We start from the raw sequence: 10,897 nt of genomic DNA on the forward strand, positions 1-10,897 counted from the left end.
CAGGAGCAGAGCCATCCACATGAACCCTCTCTGCAGACTCAGGGTAAGGAGATGTTCAGCACATCCTCTGCTCCCCTGTGCACATAAAAGTGCTGTGCTTTGCTGAAACGGGCACCATTTCCATGGTGTGTGATTTACCTCTGCCATTAATTGGTGCTAGTCTTCTTATTTAGCTGTCTGTCTGTCTTGTGAAATATTTGGAGAATTCTGAGGCATTTTTTTTTTGTTTAGAGCCCATTTTACAATCCTGCTAGTGCCATCTACTGCTGAATTTCAGTTCTAACAGAGTACACTTTCAAAAGATGAACTGAGGGTCCTACCTGCTTGTGGGAACAGAGAAACCGCCCCACTGCATCTTTTTAAAACCCAAACAGAACCAGAGCACAAATTGAACATCAGCGTCCCACTACCAGGGAGAAGCTAAGCATCTCTGTGGACAGATCTTTAAATGTTGCTTATGGCTTAAAAACAAAAGCAGGTAAAAACCTTCTGGATATAAAACCACTGCTTCATGAAAACATCCCTGATTGAAGATTTGTCCACAGGGCAGACCTGTAGGACCTTTTCTATCCTCTCTAGGACATCAACGCACTTCCTGCACTTTTCTTTGAGTTTCTTATGTGTTAAAAATCTCCATTTTGAGATTATGTTTTTTCCCCACAGCCAACCAGCATGACTATCTGCACCAATCAGGTCACTGCACTTTGCTCTTTGCCACACCAGCCTGCATGTGCAAAGGACAGCAGAGCTCACCTCAGCCATTTCAGGGAGGTTTGGCTACTGGACACTGGCCCAGGACATCAGAGGGTCAGTGACAGGGACCTGAATGAGACACAGGCATTTACAGAATCTGATGTGCTATCAGATCTGAGGCTGCTAACCGGGAGGAACAAAAGACACAAAATACACCCACCAGTAACTAAGACATCGACTGTTCCAAAGACAAATCCCTCTGTTTCCAGGCTTGCTTACACCCTTACTGTCCTCCCACCTAAACGTGCTCCTCATCTTGTTGTGCATAGGGAGAAAAGCTGTCAGAATATCAAGCAAATTCTGTCCTGGTTTCTTCTAGGCTTTTATAACATCTGCAGTTCCCTGAGAAAAGCACGATCCTTATCACAATGGATCAGAGGGGGAAAGAATTAGGATTTTGGCATGGGGTTGATAGCATTTTCTACATAAATCCAATCTATTCCTATTTGAGGAGCTAAACAGTGTCCTCAGTGAATCCTTTTTTTTTGAGCCAGGAGCATAGGAGAAATAATGGGACTAAACCAGCATCATTTCACTCTTCTGACTACTAAATTTGCAGCCTGTTTTTGAGTTTTTCAGTTGGAGCACAGTATAGAGAAACAGATGGAGCTTTGATTGTTTTATGAACAGGATATTTAACATGGCTGCTTAAAATAGCAAGGAACTAGATTAGGCGTGTTGGACTGGAAGACCTCACATCTCATATATAACTGGAAATGGCTTTATAAGCCTTCCTGACTGTAAACTTTCCTGTTTGCTTTCAATCCTCTATGCCCTAATAATCTTTCCTTGTATAACCAGAAACACGCCACCCTCCAAGAAATATCATTTCTGAGGCCTAAATGTGCACTAAAAGGCCTGACCCAAGCCCACCCAAAGCAAGGAGCCTCCTGCACAGGGGGCTGCTGAGACACTTGCAGCAGTCACCAGCAGAGCTCCTCCAGCCGCTCAAGCGGCCAGAAGCTGAATTGCCAATGGTGCTTATGGTGACATTATTTGAAAAGGAAGCCCTTAATGTCTCTCACTGGAAACACAGAACATCATAAGAAGCCGGATTTTCATACTCTGCTTGCCTGTGCCTTAACCCAGGCAAAATTCCCAGGCTGTTTTGTTTTGGGTTGAGTTCAGCAGTCTCCACCTTTCTTCCTCACCTTTAGTAATTGGCTACTACTCCTTATCTGTTCCCACCAGCAAAGGAGGAAAGGGAGCTGAGACACCGTGGCTCTGATGCCACAAAAGCATACTACAAATATTCCTATCTTGTACATTTAAATAATCTTGCTTTGCCCCAGGGCTCAGCAAACACTGCCTTAAACAACAAGCAAGTGAAATTAGAACAGCCAAAATATATTATCTGTTGTTGACAAAGCCACCCACCATGGGCTGGTTCAGGTGGGCTGAATGATGCTGAGAACTTAATTGTCTATAAAACTAAACATCAGATAATTGAGGCTGCTTAAATTAATTTCAGAACAACAAAGAAGATCAGCTTCTAAACAAAATCCTGGTGTTTCCAATAACAGTTGTGCAGCTGATACACCCTCTAGTGGCAAACAGCCTTTTCTCTTACTGTAGTATCAAACCAGATGTGAGCTTTTCCTTTTTCCTACAAACACCTCTCTGCCCCTGGGTATTGGGGTTACACTGTTCCAGGATGAACATTCCTAATGTGCTGCAGTTCACATATTGCTTTTGTTATACTGCTCTAGATTAGTTTTGCTAGGGAATAGCAACATAAATGCAAGCAGGCAACTTGGAGCAAAAGGCTCAAGCCCAAAAATAAATGAAAAAGGATTACTTTGCTGCACCATACTGTAGTTATTCCATCTCAACAGCAAGTAGCCCAGTAGGAGCCTTTTAACTTAGCTGTGCAACGTATTAAACTTGATCTCACTTTTAGATCTCCTGAGCTATGCAAGAGCTGCATTTATTGTTCTGTAACAGCATAGTCAGGTGCTGAACCAAAGGTAAACATCATGGTCAGCTCACTCAGTTTGAACAAAACCCAAACTTGCAGCCAGAACTCCTCTTCCTTTCCATCTGACCTAAATCTGTGTTCTGTAGCACCTCTGTAAAGCAAGTCAAGCTTGCTGTTTGAAGAACTACATCATTGGTTTCAGAAGTCAATGAGAGTCTTTGATACATTCACCACTACCAGCATACCTCTCCAAATGAATATCCCAAACCTCCAGGTGAATAACACTAATGCTTATGAGTCTAACCCTGTCGTGAATTTAAGGCTTCATGTAGCACATAGGATTTTCCCCCTCGTTATGTCACGTCCATATCATCTTCCATAAAAGAACTTTTATAAATTATTACCTAATGGAAGCCTATCAGGTTTTCTTAAAGACCAAACTGTTTGTTAAGGCTTCATGCATTCATTGACCCCAGAAAGACACTGTTTGTGGGGACAGTGGAAAAGACATTTTCTAAAGGAAGGCAATATGTTCCCACAGAGCCTACAACCCTACAGAAGCCCTGCAGAAAAATTACTTTACTCCCTCCACATCTTGCTCAATATAAAAAGCACAGAGCAGAAAGAAGCATAGCAGATCCAACTAAATCCAGTCCCCCTTTTCCTGCTGAGGGAAGTGGCTCCTATGCAGCTTCCCTCTTATCCTCAACCCTTTGAGGGACCAGTTGATCCTGCCTCCTGGGCAGCCAAAGAAACTGCTCCTTATAGTCCCAGTTTCCCAAAGTGTCTTCTCTGACCCCTTAAAAAAGTCTGACGACACAGTTATTTCTGGGCAACTTCCCCAGAAAACTTTATATGGTGGGATCTTTATACATCAGGGAGGTAGTTTGCAACCTCAGCATCCAGCATGACCAAGGGACATGGTACAGTCAGTCTGGTTTGCATAAGGTCACCCAGAGCTACCCAGAAAGAAATGACACATACAGGGATGAATCTGAAATGCCGCAGGATTTTCCCCAAACCGTTTATTAATCTGTCAGCATTTCTTTAGTTTCGCTGTCATATCCAAGCTTTGGTTGCTCTTTTCTAGCCAGATCCTATCTTGCAAACCACACGCTCTCACTGAAGACAAAGTCATAAAACGCCTGGCAAATGAGCAGGCCTTATATCGAGGCCTGAACGCCCATTGTTCACGTATTCTGGATTGCAGGATGACGACAGCTTCCAGAGAGGAGAATTGTCTCACATCCATGCCTTGTTATCAGAGCACCAGAGCTGTAAACTTCAGCTGTCTATTTGATCTGAGCATCTTGACGTTAATGTACAAGGAGTCAGTTGGTCTCCAAGGAGTACAGAACCAAAACATAATGAGTTTTAAAGCTCAAACCACAAACTCGGAATTAGACTCCACCTGCATTTCATAAACAGGATTATGCTGGACTAGCCTATTTTGAAATATGACCATTCTCATATAGCTGGGCTGCCCCAGTTCTGCCTCAGGCTTTGGATGTCTGCCTTCATTGGCCTTTGGTAGCTTATTCCACCTTCATCATGGACTCATGCAAAAGCATGGTCATTGGGTTTCTTGTGAGTTTTCCCTCTGCTGTGCAAGGTGTATCACAGAGGTTTTTTATCAGTATCGGTTTCTACTTTGGGTTTGGGAAAAATAATTCAGAAGCAAACCTCCTTCTCAACTGAGGTTGATTTTATTCCAGCCTGTTAGGACATCTTTCATTTGGAAAAAACTCTTGCCATCTGGAACAAGAAAAATACTTCACAGTCCTTCAGAACTGGGCACCATTTTGCCAAGTTACATTATTTGACCGAAATGGTCCGTGAAATGCTTGCTAATTGCTACAAGATTTAAAAAGGAAAAGAACAGACCTGTTCAATGGTGTTCCCCTGAAGCATTTTTGCTCAGAATGACACAGTGGTGGAAAAACAATACAAAATATGCCCTGCTCACTGAACACCAAATTACTGGGATCATTTTCTACCCTTGAAAGAAAGAAAAATATGTAAAGGTAATTATGACATTTTTCATTGTTTTCAATAAATCTAAGCCTCTAATTACCCAAACTATTTATGGGAGGGTTTAGATGAAGTGTGTTAGCTCTCTGTTTCCTCAGGGCTCAACAGTTATAGTGCTTGTTTCAATAATCCCAGGCTATTCTCTCATTTTACCTGGCCCCTTGCTCTATTAACCTGTTTGCATTCACATGTCTATGTAAAGAACACAGCCTTTGCACTGGCATACTTATGTTTATATAGAAATTAATTGAGCCTGTTTCAGTCTGTTAGTTTGACACCAGAACAAAATATTGTGTTTTTGTTAACAATTATTGGCAGTCCAGGGCTGTTCTTAAATTCCTGATCTCTTAACATTCTCCCTCAAATTTCTGTTCAAGTGGCAGTTTGGTATCCAGTTGTTTTCTGTAACGTTTTTGAAACAAAACCAGTAACAAAATTCAAAGTGAGTTTAAGAACTCTAGATCCTGAGAGTGGACAAGCTGAAACTTCTTAAACAGATACAGGTCCATTAGAAACTGGTTTGCTAGCCAGATCTTTCTAGGTAGAGAGAACTGAGCCCCAAACAAGGTTTGGCAGATGAGGGTTCCAGCTTGTCTTGTCTATGGTTCTTGCTTGTCTATGGTGCTTTCATGTGTCCCCCTGACCCACCATCATGCCACAGTGCAAGTGCCTCACGAGTTTCTTTGGAGGGTATGACAGGAGGCCACAAGGGGCAGTGCTGCTGAGCAGGTCCTTTACAGAGGCAATGCTGGGAGTCAGGCATATCATTTTTACAGCCAAGTTAGATAAATGCTCTGTGTGGGTGTCTTTGGCATATGAGTCTGACGGACTCCTCCATTGAAGCATTGGAGGAGCAAGATCTGGACTCCAGGGAGTAGTGGATTATTTGCACCGATGTTCCCACTGTTTCTCAAGGGGTTTTCGTCCCCCAGGTATTCACACTGCATGCACATTGCTTCCCACCCAGGCTCTTCTTCAGTGAGCAACACTGACAAGGAGATGGACAGTTTAAGGGACAGCACACACCATGGTCTGGACCTGGTACGGGCAAAAGCCAACCCATGCCATGTAGCCTGGAGGCCACAGGGTGAAAATACAAGTACATGCATTACTGGAAAGACCAATAAAAGGCTTAGGGTAGCTACTGGGCTGTGCCTCCAGTTAAAATACAAACTCTGTGTCATGGATTAAACTCTAACTAGAACAAACCAGTAATCAGATTTTCGGAGATAGATATCTATTTTATATGAGCACTCTGGCATTGATCAAGCAGATTATTTCTGAACAACTTTAAGTCAATTGGAACAGTTCCTGGATAGACTAGAGACTCATTTATGTACATCTGAAAGTCTATCTCACTTGAGTCAGCTGCAATTCCTCTACTTGCCACCTCTGACTTGCTTATATCCTTAGACCATCATGGCTATGTTGCTGCTACTACTGTAACACAGTAGGGCATATATATATCTGCAATCATATGGAGCCAATTAGGTGACTCATTGACCATTAACACCCATCATTTGGATAAACACACCTACTTAATCCTATGATTTAAGCCATTGAAGGGACAGGTTTGAGGGAACAGAATGAAGAGTTTTTTCCCACTAGAAATACTATGGTTCTTCATTCTTTCCCCGAGAGCCTATGGGATTCCAGGTCCCTGCTCCTGGCCAACCTCTAGGAAGCCAAGAAGAGTCTCATTCCTGCTAGCTGTGGTCCATGCAAAGGATGCTTGGGTCCCACAGCTCTCAGTGATGCTGTTGGCTCAGGCATCAGGGCCCGATGGATATCCCTCCCATTGAGATGAACAGAACTCCATTTTTTATGCTTTTTCAGTTTACCCAGGATATTAGCCAAAACAAAATCAACTATCTGCTCTTCCCATTAAAAGGTTATTAAGGCTACAAAATCAAATACTCAAAATTGGGAAAAAAAACAGTATTACAGTTGGCAGAAGAATTTTGATCTGCTCTCTCTGTGCACATATTATGTATGCAAGGTCACAGGATGCTTGTCTTATTGGTGGACAGGGTAGAATTGCTCTGGGTTTTCACTGGGGCTCAACATCAAAGCAAAAACTTGCGTGTAAGGTCTCTGCTTCATTTGCAGCAATTGTGGGAGCTCTGTAGTGAATGAGGCAAAATGTTAAAGAACGGCCTTTTGGGTAAAAGCAGTTGGATATAGTCCCAGAAAACTGATTCTACCCCTGTCACTGCCACTGACTCCCTCTGAGCAAAGTAATTTCCTTAAACCAATCTTTTTTTAAAATGATCATCCATTATGTTCCTCCTTTTCAGGGACACAATACACAAACTGTGTGCTAATTTGCAGAAGTGCCAAGCACTAACACAGATAAAATCAGCAGGAATTGCATAAACAAAATGGTTAGTTGTAGCCCAGAGATATGAAAGAGCTATTATTTTATGGAGATAGTTTCATACATCCTCAGAGCTCTGGATAGGAGAAAAGATGATCACAGAATCATACGACTGACAAGATCAAAGTTTTAGAACTTATGTTTTCCATCTTCGAAAAAGAAAAATGATGGTATTTACAATGAATAGGAATCATTGTTACATTGGCCGCCACAGAAGGAAATAAGAGCACAAAATCCAGTGCTGGGAGGTAATTAAATGAAAGTAAGTATATTTGTGTGATTTAAAAAGCCTGCAATAGAACTTTTAAGATTTTTTTTGGTGAACAGTAGCTCTGCTAAAAGAAAAAATTGGTGGCTGGCACAGTGCACTAATTTGTGTTGAACTGGGCAAATAGTTCTTGGAAAATGTACTTTTAAAAACAGAAAAAAATATTAAATAACTTCAACGGCAAGAAAAAAACCTCAGCTAACCCAGTGTTTTTTTGCAAACTGAAAAACATTTTTGTTTTTTTCACCAAACTATGGAAAAAGAGTGTTTTCACAGTTGGGTGAATATACCTATTCTTAGAAGGAGAATCCTTCATATCCAGAAACAGGACTCAGAGAGTTCTAACTGCCATGCTGCAAAATGGTCATTGCATTTTCAAAGTTTGGAGCCTTCTGGGCTGGTTGAAGAACTGGCAGCTGACTGTGGCTGGAACCAGGTCACTTAGGACCTTCTTGCTACGCTAGCTGAACGTATTTTTGTGGTTCCTTTATTTTCTTTGTTGTTCTGATCCAGTTAAAGTGACTGCAGCCAAATTAAAAAGGCATAACTAGCTTATTGGGTTTGGCAAAGGTGATTGTTTAAGGTTTTAAAATTGCATTTTACATAGTTTAACTTATTTAAAGTTTGCATTTAGGTTTTTTCATGGTTTGAAGTCTTGGACAATTTTTCAAAGAACACTTTAAGTTATCACCATTTTTATTCCTGCTAGTATTGATCAGCCTCATGGGAAATAACAAGCCATTCTCTTCTGCAGAACTGTAAATGCAAAATAGCATTCCGTTGAAATACATAAACCGTTTGCATCTCACCATGATCTGAGAATTATTAGCATGGGCGTATCCTTTAATAACTTAGAAAAATGAACAAACTTATAACAGCTGGGAAAGGTTTTAACATACAGCTGTTGTGGGAAATTTGCTGGAATTCATGATTCACATTTGAATTTAGAGACTGGATGAGACTAACCATTTTCTACAAATATCTTCATACTGGGCTATTTGGAATTCTGGCTTTTGAACAAATGTTAGACTATCATATATAATCTATATGCTTTTATTGGCAAATGAAAGGAAATTGTGAAATTGCTTTTCATAACCTTTGCTTTAATTAGGTTTCCACTTTCTCATTTTAATAATAGGCAGCTCCCAAAGACCTTAAAATTTGTGTTTGTTACCTTCACCATCAGAATCTATGCAAGCCCATCATATATGTTACTTTAAGTTGTCTGGTAGAAGCAAGAATACTGGCCAAATAGGGCCTGACAGAATCAGACTGCATTTGCAGATAAGAGTATACCTGGTTGAAACAGAAGTCCCTCTGTGCAAATCTGTAAGTGCCTTCCAATTTACAGCCAAATTCTGTACTAACTGTAATTCCACACCACTTGCAGCAAAATTAGTATCGTGAGGGTGCATACTTGAAGCTATTGAAGAAGTCTTTTCCTTTTTCAAAGGTGTATGGGAACGGGTTTGACATGTGCAACCAAAGCCATAGCTGCAGCAGAGCCATGGATGAGGAGGTGGTAGAACAGCAAAGATGGAAAGAGATTGATACAAGGACTGACATGCAGCTCTCAGTTTGTTCATCTTCAGCCATTGCCCTCCCAGATCCTCATCTTTCCTCCCCATCCTCAGAGTCCTGAGGCTCAGTGTTTGTTTGGTGGAATCACAACAGTGACAAATTTAAGATCTGTGCCAGTGATGGGAAGAGAAACACGCAGAGGAGAAGAAAACACTTCAAAAGAGAAAAGCAACTGATGAGCACATAAATAAAGACAAAATGATCTGGTTTAGCAACAAACTTGCTGATATATTCCAGATTAGAGAAATTGCTGTGTACTGCTCTCAGAAGTCTTTTGCTGGCATTAGTTGGCGATTCTCCTCCTTTCCTCCCTGTTTCTACAGGGGGAGTTAGGAATCACTGGAACTTACATGTTCCTCGATTTATGGCCCCAGAAGCAATGAAATCTGCAGTGCCTTCTATGTCGGCTCAGAGCAATGATACAGAGCTCCCCATAGCCCAGAGACATACATGTGCTCTAACCTTGGCTGAACCCTTCTACCATTAGTCTTGATAATTGATGGAACCCAAGGAGAAATGACTGCAGTTTAATAACATTCGATGGTTTCTGGGTGACTAGTGGTGTGTGACTAAAGCAACATTTAGGTTAGGCATTACCCAATGCTTCTCAACGGAGGCCGCAAGGGAAAAGGAAAGCAGGAAATGTGGAGGAAGGTCTCAAAAAAGTGGAAAATAATTTCTCCATACTCCTATTCTAACTTGCTTCTTTAGGAACACGGTATTTTCTGACCTGCTGTGGCAGATGATGGGCTTTGGAGAGTGTTCTGTGGGTCTGAAATCATTGATTAAAAATTGCATAAATAAGCAAAGCAATTTTACATCTGTTTCCCAGGTACAGAAGGACTTAAATCTTCTTGTCTCATTTTCTGCTGACATAAGAGCAAAAGTAGATCCAACAATAATTATGGAAAATCTTAAGGAAACAGATTTATTAAGATCCATTATGCTGCTGACCTGTTTGTAATACCTTGCAGGATCAGAGCTCAATCATGTGGAGTGTGGACACCTACCCACACATTCCCGAAGCCTCAAATATACCTAAGCAAAATGGACAATATTACTTCTTATGTTTGCACTGCCCATATTCATATTTGCCATATGTAGATACAAGTGTAACATTAGATATGAGCTCACATTTCACCTAGGTCATACAGAGCTTATCAGTCTTTAGTGATCTGAATACTCTTTCTTTAGCCTACTAATATTACTAATATTACACTGTCATCTTTCTTTGGCATGGCAAAAAAAATCAGGACAGTTTTGTTTGTTTGTTTTCTTACTGTAGCTATCACAGAAAGGTCCCCTAGAAAAAAATTTACTCATGCTGGACTACTACACACTTTAAGTAGTGTAGTATATATCAAGATAAGTAAGGTATCTGTGTTTTTTTCTTCTTTATCTTCTATTAGCATAACCACATGGTAATGGCATAGAAAAACCTATTTTGCAGTGGCATATTCCTCAGAAATGCTCCCTGTGTAAGCAGTTTTACATTCTACTGTAATGATCTGCTTCCAAAAAGGAATATCAAAGACGCCACAACCAAGAACTTTTCAACAGGAAAAAATACAGCTGGGTTTTCTGCACCAAATGGACAAAGTCTGTATATTTTCAGCTAAAGATAATTGTTGAGGTCCACTAACATGCAAAAAATCAGATCAGTTCACCAGCAGCTTAAGGCAGTACACCTACATGGTTTAAAGCAATCCGCTACGTGAGTTCAGTCCTCTTCATTCCCTTACAGCTGTGTAATAGATGTTTGGTCCATAAAGTTGGTAGGACAACTCATACACTAGTAGCTATGGAATACACAGCCCACAACACACAGAAACGATTTGCTTAAAGCATTTGGTAACAGAGATCAAAACTATACAGCACATAGAAACACAGCAGGAGATACCACCAGCTTCTTAATTCCCTGCAGTACTGGAGAGTGTTTTTTCCTTTTCAGTCTGAATAAACATGTCTT

Source organism: Anser brachyrhynchus, assembly GCF_964034855.1.
Source record: "Anser brachyrhynchus genome assembly, chromosome: 14".
NCBI lineage: Eukaryota > Metazoa > Chordata > Aves > Anseriformes > Anatidae > Anser > Anser brachyrhynchus.